This window comes from Pezoporus wallicus, unplaced genomic scaffold (assembly GCF_028554395.1).
Source record: "Pezoporus wallicus isolate ANWC-B61680 ecotype Strahan unplaced genomic scaffold, APGP_CSIRO_Pwel_v1 scaffold_6446, whole genome shotgun sequence".
NCBI lineage: Eukaryota > Metazoa > Chordata > Aves > Psittaciformes > Psittacidae > Pezoporus > Pezoporus wallicus.
Window position 1 is genome coordinate 9329247 of NW_026636264.1, and position 17275 is coordinate 9346521.

General features: G+C 45.8%; 1 protein-coding gene across 3 annotated transcripts in view; it reads left to right on the forward strand.

The window, feature by feature from the left end:
• Positions 1-17275, forward strand: part of MAML2 (mastermind like transcriptional coactivator 2) — a 210389-nt gene that overhangs the window by 89211 nt on the left and 103903 nt on the right. The window lies entirely within an intron of this gene.

Consider the following 17275-nt stretch of genomic DNA (forward strand, 5'->3'; position numbering starts at 1 on the left):
TTACTCCCCTGTGCTGTGAAAGACACAGAGTACAGAGCAGCTCAAAGCACAACATTTTGGACCATAATCTAAAATTTCCTCAAATCTGAACCTTGAGCAGAGCTTTTGGGTTAGTTTTAGACCCCATGTGTGGGTCTCTTGCTCCAAGTACTTTCAACACCCAGCCCAGTGAGCAAAAGGCAACAAGGAATTAGGGATCACCTGGCATTTGTAGCACAGTTAATTACTTGTATAACATATAAGACTTCCCTGTAACTCCAGCTGGGTGGAGGAATGCATCCTTTTCCCTTGGTTTGCTGGCACAAATGGATTTTTGTCTGTACATTATGAACTGTTGGATGAGATAAAACAAATGTAGACCCAAAAGTTTTATTTGGTCAGATTTTCTAAAGCACCTAAGGAGCCAACTTGCAGTCCTGGCTCTCTAGCCATCTGATGGGGGACCAGGTTGAGGACAGCCTATTGCCCTTGCAGTGGAGCTGGGGGATCAACAGCAAAGTGGGAATGACGCATGCCTAGGTTTTATCCTAGTGCAACATCAGGATGGGCATGATGGTCATTCAGAGGGGCTTGGAATCCCTCCTAGAGCTTAAGCTGTGACCTCTGAGACTCCAACACCCCCATTAAGCTGAAATTATCCAACTGAAGCCCCTGGAAGGGATGAGAAGGCAATTAGGCAGGAGGGCAACACAGTCATATAAACATCGTTTTAGTGGGAGATCAGGCTGAAAAAGTGTTTGGATGTCTTTGGTTTAGATGCACAAACTCGTTGTGCATGAGCACTAACAGGAATTAATTTAAGCAAACAAACAAACAATATTACCAGCTAATAGGAGTGAAAGGTGAGGCCAGTTATCCTCATACCAAAAATCCCTGGTACTTACAGGAAAAGACTCACAGCTGTGTACAAAGGAAGGTCAGTCTCAGAAAAGGGAGTGAATTTTGTTAAAGAATCACTGTTCTTTCTGCTGAAAGGTAGAATGTATTTTTCCAAAGGGTCCAATAATTTGCCTTTGCAGTTATATACCAATGAACATTGGGAATAGCTGTGGAATGGGGATTGGTGTTGGCCAGCTCAAGTCTGAAGGCCATTTCTTTTTTAGCAGCTAAGGAAAATAAGTTTTACAGCCCAGGCACAACTCAACAGTTCCTTCTCTGAAGCGTAAAACATTCACAGAAATCAGTGGGGGTCCTGGCTGAGAAGGGAACAGAATTCCAGGTTGAGCTTGTAGGCTCATCCAGTGCTTTGGCATGTAACGTGCTGCAGATCTGTGCTTGGGCAGGCATGGGACAGACTTCATGGTTCATGTACAGATCGTGAACCGTGGGATTTGATGGTCTGTGTATGTACAGACATGGTGTTTCACTTGGTTGGTATGTGCTGCCCTATCAATACATCCATCATACCCACTGGAGAGCCCTGGTTGGTGGAAGAGATGATGGGTGGCCTATTAGACTCAGAAATGATTTACTGTTCACACCTGCCCATGGAAGGACATCCAGATTTCAGGTGCAGCCATGGGAGCTCACACACCAACCCCAAAGAGCACCCTTTCCCATGGCCTGCACGCGGAGGGGATGGAATCCAACCAGTGTACTGCTGTTGGCATTGAGCCTGCTTACAGGGGAGCAGTGAGAACTAAGTCCCCCTTTAATATCAGACCTTTTCATGGCAGTCATTGTCAATCTGGAAAGGAGAAAGACTGAGAGCAAGGCCTGAAGGGGGCTCATCGGGGCTTACAGAGGGGAATTGCCCCAGCTTTTAGCCAGGTGGAAGGAGTTCCATGGCAGTAAAAGGCATCATGCAAACGCCTGCACGGCGCACGCTGTAGGATGCAAGGATGTGGCTGGCTTCCAAGAGGAGTTTGCTTTGTGGCTGTCAATACAGCCCCTTGATTCATGGCTGGGTTTTGTTTCTCTCTCGAGTTGTTGTTTGAAACACATGTGCAAACTGGCCAGAGTTTTGCTTTTTGTACTGTTCAAGGATGATCAGAACACAAAGTGCTGTCTCATGAGTTTTGTCAACCCGATTCCATTCCAGAAATTTGCTCACATCTGATTTTGTTTCCTCTGCCCACTCTCTGTAGACAACCGAGTTTCCAGTGTCATTTGCCTCCTACGCACGCTCATTAACCCATTTCCCTCCACCTCCAACTCTACAATGCCCATTTTATCCAATTAATGGTAGGAAATAAGTGGGGGTTTTACCACAAGGGTGTGAAGTTCCGTCTGACACTTTGCATCTTTCCAAAGAACAATGCTTTCTTAATAATTGCGTTCAGATGACCATTAAGCCGGTGCTGCCATAGTTCTCCCTTCAGTTTTAATGAATATAATAAACAGGAGTGAACCTCAGCTATCTGCAGCTGTGCCATTGTCCGTGAACAGCGCGTTGCTTCAGAGAAGTTTATTTTAGCTTTAAACCTTTTTCAAACAATGTGCAAGAGAGTGAAGAAAAAAAAGCAGTTGGTGCTTTTCTGTCAGCTTTCGCCTTTCCCAGATGTTTTTGGCATGAGATATGCTATAGCACGGCTAAAAGAAGCCTCGTTTTCAGAAGTATTTGGGAGGCAGGACCCCAGGAATGTCCCACGGGTCTGAGAGTGGTCAGGAAATCATCAGTGCTGGGTCCATGCTCTCCCTAGTTGGATGGACCATGTGAATCCCAGCTCTGTCAATGGTAGGGTGTCACTGTATCAGTGCCGGTTTTTCAGTGCTGTTCAGACCTAGCCTGACAATCTCTTTGTTTAGGGGAAATCTCTTTAGCTTTTTAAATGTCAATCGATCCCAGCAATGCTTTGCACCTAGGACCCTTCAAGCAGAGGTTTCAGAGCATTTGATAATCATTTCCAGCATTGGAACAGACCTGTGTGAGACTGAAAAACCCACGCAGGAGATGTGGGTCCTTGCTCTGAGCACTAACGTTTAACTGACAGAGTAGTTCAAATGGACAAATTTTTACTCTCATTTCATCAGAATTGAGTTGCTACTCTGTGTATTTTGACCTTTGAATTTTCTATTCAATATTCAGACAGAACCAGTGCTTCATGTACTGCCTTTAGCCACCATATCCAAGTTAAATTGCTCTTCCCTAAATATTTTATTACTTATGTGGGTATCTGTGGGAGTCCTGAGAAGTTCTGAACACTGGAAACATTTAGTTTAACATTATTATTGTGTACATACAGCTTTTGCAGCATTGTGATTAAGGTTGTGTCAGCAAGTAACATTTAAAAGCCAGCTTTAGGGACTTACGGCTCGCTGAAGAAATTCACTTGGGGCTAAAAGTTGGCTTTTCAAGCAGTTCTGTGGGAGTTAGCCAATATCTTTGAATTCCTTGGCTTCTCTTGGCTTTGAGTCACAATGTGACTGAAACATGAGTTTCTTATTTTCTCTGTTTAAAAACCGATCTGTTGTCTTCCCACCCATAATATAAGGTAGCCCCAGTTGTTAATGTTTGACCTAAAAATAGTTATGTGTTTCTTATTCAGGGGCAGAAAATTGATCAATTGCAGACAGATTAACTAAATAACCAAACCCACATTGTGCACTGTTCCTTAGTTTTGTTTCTCATGAAGACAGCTGATACTGTCTTTGCTGTGACAATCAGTAATACCACTTCCACAGGGCTGATCATGAGCATTGCAAGGTGTTTTGAGGATTTATTAATTCTCTGAAGGGATAATATATATGCATTGTGTTATTTGTCTTGCTTAGTCATGACAGATAAAATCCAGATGGTTTCACCTCCAAATTAATATGGTAGGTGATGACTTGACCACTATTTGGTTGGTTTGCACAGCTGGTAGTTTGGGGGGGGTTCCCATTTTTATGTCTAAAGGAGTGAAACGCTTTGAAGCCTCTTTCCTTTAAGGCTTTTTAGGGCTTAAATTGAGTCTTGCAATAGCCCTGGGAGGCAGATTTCCACATCACCAATTTTATGAAACATATGCCAATATACCATCAGTAGGTAGGTGTGTTTTCCGTAGCGCTATGTACGTTATTGTAGGGCTGCACATACAGTTACCTTAAATTACTACTGTGTCACTGGAAACCTCACACCTTTTTTTTTTCTTTAGTACTAACATGAAAGCAGGCTCTGATTAGGAATATATGAAGTTACTCGCTTTCCCTTCATGGAGTTTGAAATATGTGGTTTCTGATAAGGACGTGTTCAGGGAGGATCCAGTCTTCTTATGGTTACCATGAAATCTCTGGTTTGCCAAAAAAAAAAACCCTTCAGCATCCTTTGCAAGCATCTGCCGTTCTTTGTCATGAATCTGTGTCAGTAAGCCTGAGACTGAATGGTCTCTTCTTCAGCAAGCCATCAGCTCTGTGCTCAGGAAATTGAGGATTGAGGACAGATCCTCCAATGGCTGCTCTTCAGCAGGCTCCTATGAAAGCAGCATTTGCGTTGTGTCAGCTCTGTGGTTGGTGATGACTATTTTGAGGACTCCCACTTAGCATGGCCCAAGGTTTTATTCACTCAAAGTGGAAGTCTGATGTTTAGAAGAAGTCTCTTAAGGGAAGAGCTTGTCTATTGGGAACAGGACTTTTGTGAGAACCAACGGTGATGGGAAGGAGATGTGGAGGACGTGGCTGGAGGGGGAAGAGGAAGGTTGCCCCTTCTGAAGAGGAGGGTGCCAGGGGAGCTGCTGCAGCAGGAGGTGCTCACAGAGGCCTGCAGAAACAGGTCCAGAGACACCTTGGATGAGGTTTCATCTGTTGTTAAGCCCAGAGAGAACTCTTCCGGCTGCTTTTAGTTTTTAACTTACATAAAAATAAACTTTAAAGTTTAACAGCCTTTTAGCTCTAGAACTATGTTATCAAACACCAGCATACCAGAAATCGTATCTATCCTGCCTTCCCCTGCTCCAATTGCTGAAGCTATGGGCAGACGTACCCCCAGTCCTTATTTCCCAAGTTCAAGAACACCGGTTTTCCTCCCTTTCCATCTTTTTGTCCACTTTGTGGCCATTTCTTTACATCTGCATATCTGTTCATTTGTCCTGTCCATCCCGTAGTGCCCTTCATATGTGGGGCTGGGTCTGGTTAGAAAGATGTTACCTTTCAAAAGTCATCCATGATCCTGTTAGGGTTGTTCTGCTGGGGTTTTCACACAACACCACTTCTTGAGGAAGGGGTTTAACACGTGAACATCATCAGCATAACATGGTTTAACACTGCTCACTGTTCTGCAGAGCTTAAGGTCACCATAATTGTTGATGCCAGCAAAGCCCAGAAGTACTGAGTTTGATATGAGCAGGTTCCCATGGGAGGCTGGAGATGTGTGCAAGACAGCACATGGTGCTTGTGGAAAGAAGGAACCATCAAACACATGGAGGTTTCCACCTTCAATCTCTGACACCATGGGGAGCAAGAGCTGCCTCTCAGAGAGCTAGGAAAGACATTGTTGAGTGACCTGTTTGGCTTGTGCCCATCAGGTTCAGCCTGGCCACCTTGGCTCTTGCCCTAGCACCAGGGCCAGATGTTGGTGCAGGGGCTGAGAGGGACCAGCTAATGAGAGAGTATCTGATGAAAACTCAACTTCATCATGTGCTGCTCTGGTGAAAGGTTTTCCAGTGGCTATTCCCTGGGATTGTAGGAGAAGGCGGGCAGCAGTCTTTGGTACCCACTAATTAGATGCAGTCTGAACAGTGTTGTGGTAATATAGTGAAAATCTGGCCCCTGCTGTGACATCTGCAGCCAGACAAATGACACCACCCAGCCTCTGGTCAAAGTCTGTGTTTTCAATTCTGCAAATAACAGCTAAAACACTGTAAGGACTTCACAAAGAGATGTACGAAAGAGCAATTTCTATTATTTCTATAAGATGCTCAATAGGGCTGTAAATGCATACAGGGTTGGTTATTTTGGTTTGGTTTTTCCAGAAAGGTGCTTTATGGAGAGCAAATATTCATTGTGATTTCTTTATATTATTTTTTGAGGAAAAGGGTGTTAGTATTCTGTTGAGCAGTTCCATGCAGAAATGAGCAGTTCTGAAGATTTAGGAGTAATTTCTTTGGGGTATGCGAGATCTTCATCCTAATGTGTAAGTTAATTAAAAAAAACAATAATTCACTGAGATGTTAGAAAAATGAAATTGAGGCTCAAGAATCAACTGTGCCATCTCCAAAAGCTCCCTTTAGAGGAGCTCAGATTCCTACTCTCCCAAAATGCAGGGCAGGTGCTGAAGAGTAGAGATTTTCGGAATGTTGCAACGTCAGAGGAAGTGGAATGACCTTCCCCACTGCCCAAGCTTAGATGAGTCGTTCTGGGGGGGTTCAGGGCTGAAAAACAGCTATAGATGTCAAAAGGGTTGGCTAAGAATGGTAGTTCAGCCAAATGAATGCCATACTATGCAGTGAAATCATACATTCAGTAAATGGGAGATCTTAAAATAGGCTTTTTAAGGCTTGAAGAATTATTAAAGGAGAACTGAGTACCTGGTTATGTGATCCTTCAAGAGCCCCATAGCTTGTTTTGGACCACAGCACAGAACCAGAGGTAGTGCATTTTACAGATGTGCTTTCAACCTCTGTGAACACGTTACTAGAGGTCATTACAGAAGGCTGCCAGGATGGTGTGTGCTATAGGTTTCCATGTGAGGCTGCTGCCACCACAAGAATACAGTCTGTTGGCTCACAACGTGACTGCCTCCCGGTTCATCTCTGGAGGTCTGTGGTCCTCAGTGTGCAAGGAAACACCCATCACCCGGTCGTCTAGTAGGCCAACCACTTTTCCTAACATTACTATCGATAGCCCCTCAGTTGCACACGGAGTATGGCGTGGGGCAGAGTTGTGCCTTCTCACTGCAGCTCCCATGGAGCACGTTCAAGCATTGTTCGATGCTGAAAGCTGCCTCCAATTAACCCAGCTGCACCTCCTTATTAGGAGCAGAGAATCACTGCCGTCCGACGTGATGCTCACCACAGCACTCCCGCCTGCCACCAGCATGGGAATCTGGTGTGTCCTCACCACATCAGCTCCACAGCCAATGGGCTCCTCTTCAATGAGATTTAACCTCCTCCAGCAGAAACCTGCAATGAGGTTTAGTATCCTAAAGGCATAGAGAGCAACTAGGGTTAAGACGTCTTTAACCAATCCCTGTTGACACCAAGGGGATCGAGATGCCAGCTGGTATGGAACTTTTGTAAAGAACAAGTCTGTTGAAGCCAATGGGACATGGACCCCAAACTAGAAGAGTAAAGAACCTCTTTGAGTGCAGTCATAGAATCATAGACTGGTTTGGGTTGGAGAGGATCTTAAGATCATCTCTTTCCAAACCCCCTGCCATGGTCAGGGACACATTCCACTAGACCAGGTTGCTCTAAGCCCTTCCAGCCTGGCCTTGAACACTGCCAGGGATGGCGCAGCCACGGCTTCTCTGGGCACCCTGTGCCAGCGCCTCAGCACCCTCACAGGAAAGAATGTTTTCCTTGTATCTAACCTAAATCTCCCCTGTTTAAGTCACCTATTTGCCAGTCACCTCTTTACATCACAGGTTCCCGCATCTTTTAGAAGCCTGACCCTTATGTGCCCAAGGGGTATTATTCATGATGTCTGACTTAGCAGAAATAGTTGGAGAGCAGCATTGATTGGGCATTGCTACTGCTTCAGCCATTTAGGCTGAACCCAACCTAGACCTTGCACCAGCACCACTGGCTCCCTGACCATAGGGCAGTGTAAAGTGAACACCCTGGGCTGAGCAGGCGCTTGTTGTATGTCATGCACATGGGTGCTGCCCTAAAGCCGCAGCCATTGACTCAGGGGCCCTGCAAACACTGGCTGTGCTAAATTGGCCTCACATGAATTACCAGTTTATGAGTCAAAGCTGGAAGGTCCTTTTGCAAATGAAACCTCAGGATCTACAGCACTCAGCAGCTTTAGCAATGTTAAACTCAGGCCACTTGGCTGGGTCTCACAAAAGGGGCCTTGCTCCCTTTGCACTCTTTTCCTCCTGGAGCACAGCAAGCAGGGATGCTCCCCATGGCTCCCTTGCTGGAAAACTCATCTGAAAGCAAGAGCAAAATACTGCTCTTAGTTGTGCACCTCCACCAGGCCTTTAGCAGGTCCCTTGAAATAAATCTTAACAGCAGCTTTCAATCTATGGGTTCCTTACCTAGAAAGGTGCCACAATGAGAGTGTAAAGTGCTACTCACTTGCATTGCCTGGCTTTGTCTTCTGGAAGAGCCATGTTGTCAGCCCTGCAGAGCCACAGGGAGTTCAGCGTTCTGGCAGGGCTCAGCGTCCACCTCTATAGCAAGAAGCTGGAAAGCACATGAAACCAAATTACTCAGATTTTCCCATCTGCGCTCATGTGCTTAGCTGGTGTTAAATTATCAGTGTAAAGGCCTAGTAGCTTCGTAATGTACACACAGAAAGATTCCCACAGATTTTTCTCCCCTTTTTTTTCCCTTTTATTGAAGCCAGCTGAGTAAATTCATAGGAAGTTGTAACAGGACAAGTGAAATGTATACCCACATTCCCTGGGAATCCAAATGCCTTTAACACGTACTGTATTTCATGTGAAATTTATTTTAGAAGACACCAGAACAACAGAACTTTTTCATCGCTGCGTTTTAGAGCTATCACTTTTGAGTGAAATAAGGTGACAAGAAGAAAAAGAAAACGTGAAAATCCCAGAACTTGATACCCTCCTCCCACACTTTAAGAGGAGAGATTAACTTCTCTGTTTTTCTGGGTCAATTTCAAATTTATTACTAATTACAGAATAGCTTTAAAATGCAACCCCAATTTAAACTGCCATGAGCGAGAAGCAGCTGGAATGACTTAATTTACTTTGGAGTTGGGTGCTGTCTTGTGCTTCTTCTCTATTCTCTCTCAGAAATCATTGCAGTCCCACTTCATTTAAATAAGAACTATTTCTGTCTTTGGCAGCAGAGTGCTATCTGGCCACCACATGAGCAGGGACCATTTGGAGGGGTGGAGGAGCTATCTGATAACCTGCAGGGTGGTCAAGCAGCTGATTTCCATGGGCTTAGCAGACCTGCTGTTGGTCCCAGCCACTGTGTTGGTCTGGTGAGCAGCCTGGTAGTTAGCAGCAGCTTGCCAGTCTCAGCGTTAGGGAGGTGATGGTACCGTAGCATCCTTCACCCATTTCTACCCTGTCTCCACTGCCTTTTGTGCTTAGCCTCATACAAATCTGGGAGCCAGACCTCCAGCCTGTTCGAGTCAGGGCTGATTTATGCTGAGGGATCTGAAGGTCTCCACAGTCAGTTCCTCATTTGTAAAATAAACTGAGCCGAGCTTAATGAGGTTTTGTGAGATGACTTTGGTGAGCCCTGTGCCGGGCGCAGTAACGCTGAGCCCGCAGCAATGGGGGTGATGCTGTCTGTGCTGCCTGCAGCCAGGAAGGCGGCCCTCATGATGAAGAGCCAGGCAGTGGTTGCTGATGGGAGGAACGACCAGCATCTCCTTGGGGTTGGCACTGCCTACTCATACAGTCTGTGCTGGGGATAAATGTTCAGAAGGGAATGATCTTTCTCCTGCTGAAGTCAATGCTTCTGCATTTGTTCTGAAATTAAGTGATTTGTGACCCAGCTACATGATAACTGCATGATAACTGTAGATGCCGCTAGTCCCTGTGCTGCTGAGCACTTTGTGCAGGCAGCTAGACCTTCTCTTGCTGGGCTCCCAACCCTTCCTCTGTTGAACTGGAGCAGGAATGAACTTTAGCAGAGCTGAGCTCAGGCTTTGATCCCAGGAGCTCCTCAGCAAACACAGCTTTAGTTGGCTTGTTCAGCACACACAGATCCTCCCCCTTCTCCCACACCTTGTCCTTCCTCAATGCTATTGCTTAATGTGAAGCCTGATTTTGAAATCACCCCTGTCTTCCAGATGAGCTCAGTCCCTGTGTGCTGGCCATCGCATGCACATCTAGCGAGGATTCCCCGCTGCCTTCTAAAAAGAAATGAAGACATTTAAATGAAGTGTGGGACAAGGCAATGCTTTAAAGGCTTTAACTTGTGCTTTGCAGTAGAGGTTCATTTTTGGAGGCTAAGATATCTCGTTTATGAGTGCAGGGAGTCCAAGTTACCAGGAGGATCTGCCCCACAGACTTGTGCTCTTTTGTTCTACGGCTGTGAGTTTCCTTGAGGGATGGGAGAACTGCTCCAGCTCTCACAGAGGCTCACATGCTTCAGTCATTTAGCAAACACAGTTTCCCTGCACAGCCATGCTCATGGCCGTGCATGGGGTAAGACTTTGCTGTTCATGTTTGGATGAATTCTACTCACTTCCACAACCTGTGGTGGTTATTGACATTGTCTGCATTCCCTGCATAAGGAAGGGATGAGCACATGTGCCAGGAGCAAGGCCTTCAGCAGTCTGATTTTCTAGCAGTACCACTTATCTCTTCTATTTGGCTTTGCTCCCATGCCAGCTCTTTCTATAAAGCCAGGCCCTATTCTTCCCACACTCTCTCCTGGGTTCTTTTTCTGTACCATATTCTCTGCTCCAGGGGCCAAGTGGGATTTTCATCTTGGTTGAGGGATCTCGGCACCAGACCGGGTCAGAAGAAAATGCAGAAAACGGGGCTTTTCTGCTGGAATTCGCTGACTCAGTGAATCAGAGCAGCCTTGGAGTGGCTTTGATTTCAGCACAGTTCTACTGGAGTGTGGTGGCCTCCCTGCCTTCTCCCCTTTCATTCCCCTGCTTCACCAGCATCCTGGACAGAGCCAGCTTTCCCAAGCTGTCCAAGGCCATGAGTCCCAGCCAGCAACACAGGCCGGATCCAGTCTTTTTCCTGGAGCATTTCCTTCGAAGTCCCCTGTGAAAGGGCAATTTCCAAAGAGCGAAATCCTCCCTGAGGCTTCTCTCTACACCACATGGGATAGGGCCTGTCTGCTATGTGTGGGTTCAGTCCAGCTTCCAGAGGCTTTGTGCCCTCTCACACAGCCCAAATCATGTTGACAGTCTGATGGGGGGCTGGCCCACCCCAAGGGACAACCGCAGGTACCGGCAGGGGATGCTGCCTTCTTCCTTCCCCACAATCATCTCTTGCTGATTCCTCATCCCCCCTCCAAAACACCGCTCTGGAGGTCTTTTTGCTCTTCTCATGGATATATCTGTGGATGCAGCTTCTCCCTGTTGGAAACAATAAATGTCTGTCCTTGCCCTGGCCCCCAGGAGAAGTTCCTCTCCCCTCACTTAGGGGTTATTGGTTGTTTTGTTTCTTTAAAGAGGTCACACATCACCCCAGTGCCTGGGTGAGCATCCCAGGGAGAACCCATCTGGGGTGGCTGTTATCCCACCAAACAGAGGTACCTGGTCACACACTCCCTTGGAAGAGCGTATTGTTTTTAGAGATCTTCTTTTCATGCAGTACTTTGTTCCCTTTGTCAAATGCTAGGAACTGAGAAGGTCACAGGCCTGATTATGTTGGCTATATGCAGGCAGCATTCAAGCTTCCCAGCAGAGCTCTGTCAGTGCAGTTCAGGCCTGACCATAACTCCCCTGAGCTAAATCTGTCATTTACGCTTAGTTTTCTATCCATGAAAAATAGTTACTGGGGCTTGAGTTAAAATTGCCAGATAAAGCCCTTGTTTCACACAATGGTCTGGTAGTTAAGGGAGCTTTCTTGGATGCAAACAGAAGTGTTCATCCTAACACACTCATGACATTCAGTAAAATCAAACCTCTCCTAATACTACAGGGGAGCTGAAATCCTCAGGTCCTCCTTGTCCAGCTTAATAACATCATCACTGGATTTTCTTGGCTTGTCTTGAAGTGAAACACGCCAAAATACTGATGACAAGGGATTTTTAAAGAGTCGGTGATTTGCTATGCTGCAAAATGGACGAGTGCAGAAGACAACAGTTTTGGAAAGCTCACCCTGATTGCCAGCCTCCCTCCCGAGTTTTAGCTGAGTCCTTGTAAAACTGGACTGTCAAGGTTATCAGCACATGGACAATAAACAGCTCAGGAATGCAAGGTTTTTGTGGGGAAGATACAGCTCAAAAATATTTGCTGGGAAGACCTTGGAGGAGGTTAGGTTTGAAACCTTCCAAAGATAAGCAGCCATAGCAATGTTTATTGTTTACATGCAGCTACCATCCCTGTTTCTTTTACAAGGGAGGAATCACTTTACAAGAATTTGAAACAGAAGCTCATATTCAAGGCCAGGTTGGACAGAGCCTTGGGTGACATGGTTTAGTGTGAAGTATCCCTGCCCATGGCAGGGGGGCTGAATCTAGATGATCTTAAGGTCCTTTCCAACCCTAACTATTCTATGATTTTATGATTCTTTGATTCTCTATATAGATGGCTCTGATTAGGAGCTCACAGAAAATGCTGTGCATTTCAGGTTTCTGCCTAAATCTGAACCAAGGTAGTGCAGTGGGTTTGTTTCTCTAAGGGTGTCAGTTGTCTCTGGTGAATCTGGCTGGATGCAAATTGTTGCCACCCCAGCCATCCACCTCGGCACCCTGGGAGGCTGTCCTGACTGTGAGAGTAGCCTGCAGAAGGAAGCATCTTTTCCCATTTCCTGATGCCAGGGCTCCAACGAGGGGGAGCTCAGCCCATGACACCAGGCTGGGGGGTGGGTGGCAGAGGTACCGACCCATATTCCCATCTATTGGCTGGTAGAGGGAAGGGATGGGGTGCCAGCAAGTATCTTGCACCGCCCCAACAAGATTCACCAGAGCCTATCTGCCAAAGCCCTCAGTGCCTGAGGTTCACTGTATAAAAAGGAATAAAGGGGATTTCTAGCTTGAAACAGTTTTATTTGAGCTACAAGAAACCTACACGGTGTATGTCAAAACCCCTTTAAGAACATATAGTGATTTGGGGGTGTTTTTCCTCCTTTCTGTCTTCTGCCTTGTGACATGTTTGTTCTGAGATCACCTCCTAGGCATCTTCTATTAAAATATATGTGACAAGCACCAGATCCACTTTCACGCAGCTGTGCAGTATGTTATTTTTCATGCTAATGCACTGTTACAATTCTACTGAGTGCAGTTATCTAGAGATCAAATTCACCACATGTGCACTGTGTTTTTTGGCTACCAGGTCAAGAGCAGCAGGGAGAAGGGAGCGATGCTCGTGTGTTAACTGTTCGCGTTGCCTCCATGAAGCATGGGCTTCATTTTCAGGCAGTCAGAGGAATTTTGCTTTGCCCCACCTGCCCTCTTGGTCTCTTGTTTTTCTGTCAGCACAGCTGACTTCTTCATCAAGATTTAAGACCAAACAGACTGTTATTACATGAGACAGAGTCACTGTCTGCCACCAGGAGATGATTTAATGTTATGTGATACACAGCCTTACTCTATGCCCCCCTACTGTTTTCCACACAAAATCATTCTCCAACTTGCTTTGCTGTCAGGTTTCACCTAGGAGGAAATTTGAGTCACTGACTGCAGCAATGACAGCAACCAGAAGTAATGATTAAAGACCTCCTTGTCGTCGTTGTGCCAGATAGTCCTGGGTGAAACAGGCTTATGAAGACACATTCAGATCTTACTTACCCCAAGCCCAGTGGCTGAATTCTGCCTTAGATAAGATGCATGCAATACACATCAAGGACTGCAAGCAGAAGTTGCTGAAATAGCCCCAAATCTCAAACTATATTGAAACAAGGAAGAAATACTAGCTTGGGTGAAATACCGGATATCAGTATGGTCAGACTCCCACTTCCAAACTGGTCCTAGAAATGCAGGGAAAGCTCTTAGGATTGCAGAAAGGACTCAGAGCAACAACATACGAGCAATGCAGCCTATCACTTGTATACCAAATCCCTCTTACAGCCTCTGGCTTCTTTCCTGCTGTGCGAGCTAAGATGTGCCACCATGTCTAGTGGCCTTTCTCTATCACAGGTTACTTAGTTCATCTAATTGTGAACCAAAGTTGCATTCCCTTGGGGTGAGAGGTTTGAAGTCTTATTAACCATGTTGGCCTTTGAAGAGGAGTAATTTCTCTTTAGCACTTGCCCCATTGATGCCTTCAGGGACAAGGGTGTCTGCAAACTGTCTCCCCCTTCTGGAGAGACATTTACCTTTAAGGCTTCCACCACTGTTACTTCATCAGACCTTGCCTCTTTCCCTCTCCTCATTTCCTCATGGTCTCTGATACACCAAGGCAGTGGAAACTACTTGCCAGACTCCTCTATGGCTTCTGTATTGCTGGGTGTAGAAGAAGATGCCTTTTAAGTTTACACTTGATAAAAAATCATGTCTTGTTCATAAGTTAATTATTTGAGAATGTCACAATAATAAACTTTGACTTCTTAACCTTTTCCAGAAATGATGCCAAGACCAAATCCTGAGGCTGCTTTCTAGCTACTGATTAGTAGCTAGAAATCTGACCTTTTCTGTCTATGCAGAAAACAGAGGCGGTTGTGCAGCTCTCCATGCTGCTAGAGCCAGCTTGATTGCAGCTCCATCTTTCTTTCCAAGCAACATTAGCCCTTGGGTGTCTTGGTCTCTCCCTTTTTTCTTTTGAAGAAAGACATGGACCTGAGCTAGACTTTTAAAAGCTTCAGACCATCACTACTGCTTGCAAATTAGGCATTATCTTTGTCTCCCTTCTTACCGATTGTGTGCTTATTGCTGTCACATCTTACCACCTTTGAGTAGCGTGTTGTGCAAAGGGGACTGTCCCTTGGTCACACGCTGTTTTTCATGCCCTCCTGTTCCAGAAGTGTCAGTGGTTGAGAACTTGGAAGGGGGCTTAATTACATGTTTGTTACATGTGCATGCGCACACATATATTAAACATCCTTCCAAGGTTAGGATGGAGAACGGAGTAGATGGTGGTGAGGTCTGTGATGCTCGGTAATTGCTGGGAGGGTTTGTACCACCCTATGGACGGGACCTGGGGTATGTGTGGTCTGCTACTCAGATGTGCTTGTGTAAGGAGCTGCATCTTGCAGAGGAATAAAGTTGTCAGAAGGACTCAGTTTCACCCTAAGACCCTCACTCCTCGCAGAGCTGCTCTGCAGTGCCGAGCTGGCAGCAGCGACTGCAGTGAAGAGCTTTGTTTATCACATCGTTGTGCTCTAATGATTACTCAGCCTCAAAATAATGTGTTCTTCAGGAGCAATGGGGTTTGGGACTGTCAGTCAAAATTTGTTACAATGAGTGATGTTGTTTTCATCTCAGTTTAGCTGATGCCAGTGAGGATGTTCCAAAAACTGTTGCATTTGTCATGTATGTGTTACAGTTTAAAGGTGATCTCTTTATGCTATTAGAACCCTGCCACTGCTGCAGAAACAGTGTCTTCTTTTTAAGGAGTTCAGAGTCATCTGCTTAGCACTGAGCTGATGACAGCTTCCTATTTGTCTCTGGACAAACTAACCCCTCACGGTGTGCCTTGTCACAGCCTCTTCTGGGAGGATGTGAGGTGGCACAGCAGGGCTTGGTGGGATTGTGCTGAGGAGCCTGAAAGATCAGGGCTGTCTTGCCCAACATCAGCTATTCCTGTAGGCTGAGGTTTGCAAAAACTCAGGGTGCTGACAGACAAAACCCTGATGAAACTCACCACAAATGTTAAAGCATCTCCCACTTGCAGCTCTTTGCTGACTCCTGTCCCAGCCCCGTGCAGCCAGGATGGAGCCTCCGGCTCAGCCTCTGCAGTGCACCATTCACTGACTGGGTAAGACCAGCTTTCACATTCAGGCTGAGCACCCCTCCTGTGCTCCTGCCTGCCAGCCTTGTGGTGGAGGCAGTAGTTTATGGCTGAGAAGAAGAAAGGCTGGTGGCAACATCTTGAAGCTCCTGCTGCCGTGTGTGGAGTGTCTGTGACTCAAAGCCTCTTGGCTCTGAAACTGCACAAGCTGCACCTCCGGGAGCAGTGTGATCTCGCAGAGTGCTGAGCAGCAGCCCCTGACTTCCGTGGAAACTCGTGGGGTTAGCATTTATCTGCACTAAAGCAGGAGAGAGCAGGGGCCGGTCTCTGATGTGAAGTTACTCACCCGTTCTCAGAATGCAATTACTTCCCAGTTACTCAAGCCCCTAGAAAAGGCTGTGACCACTTTTTACAGCCATAACTAGTGAAGTCACTTTTGTGTTACCAACATCAGTTCTGGTCCTTAGTAAGTTTAGATTGTGAGTAAAACCTCAGATGCTCAGTCAAATGACAGCAGTTTATAGCATACCTTTGGAATTCAGACCTAAACCAGTTTTGCAGTATAGGTATGATGGATTAATCACCATTTCATTCTGTGTATAAGCAAAAAGTCTTTCAAGTCAGTTTCTGTGCTGCAGAGGAAGTCAGCGGAGCTTTCCCTGTAACGTGAGTAATGAATCTTGGCTGGGATGAGCATTTTGGAGCCACAGTTCTGCAAAAATTCAAATCCCTCAAGGAAGTACGGTAGCATGGAAGCCTGCAAATAATGGATTACAATAATCCCGTCAGGAAGTGATAATGGCATGGATAAATATTTGCCTTACTTGGTTGCAAATTATGTCCTCCTAAAAGATGTTTGTCACTGTCACTAGCAGCTAGCATCTTTAAATGCTTTACCAGCTGTGGTATCATTCACAATGAGGGGTCCATCTCTACCAAGGACAACCAAAGCTTCTGAATAGGATCAGAGTGTTTTTTCCTAGTGTTTTTATTCTACTGATTAAAAACAATCCAAAATTCTGTGGTGTCAATCCGGGGTATTTTCCTGAGCAACGTGCAAACAGTGGAGTGAAATTGTGGCCATACAGAAGTCTGCATCTAGCCAAAAGCTGAGACGAGATTGGATTCTTATGCAAAGGGAGGGGTTTTGTTGCCCCCCCACACTACCACCCTGTTTTTGACTGGCTTGGCTCTTCAGAGTCCCAGCTGAAGGTGGGGATGGCTCTCATGAATGGGAACAACCTGTACCAACGAACAGCGCTTGCAATTTCCCAGTCAGAGCCCTGTCAAGCTGGGTAGCTCACAGCCTTTTACGTCTTGCAAATTCCAAGAGGGATTAAATCTTCATTGTCAGTCCGGAGAAGCAAGTTGAAACTCAGCTGAAGTTTTAAAGGAAGAAAGAAAGATCCAACAGTCTTCAACAGAAGCAGCAGACTAGGAGAGAATGGGATTTAGAACAGAAGCACAGCCAGAAATCAATGGAGCTTTTATGGCATCCCTCCTCATTTATCTATAAATCCCATTCTTTCAGCTATTTAGGCCTTATCTCCACACAGAAGCTGAATTAGGTTTATTTTGTAAACCAATTTAGGAAAGCTAGTGCAAAACCCTGTGTAGATACCCATATTTCAGGTTAAGAGTGGCTGCAGAGGCTAAGCTGGCACCTGAAACAAAACCTCAGTTAAAGTGGTAC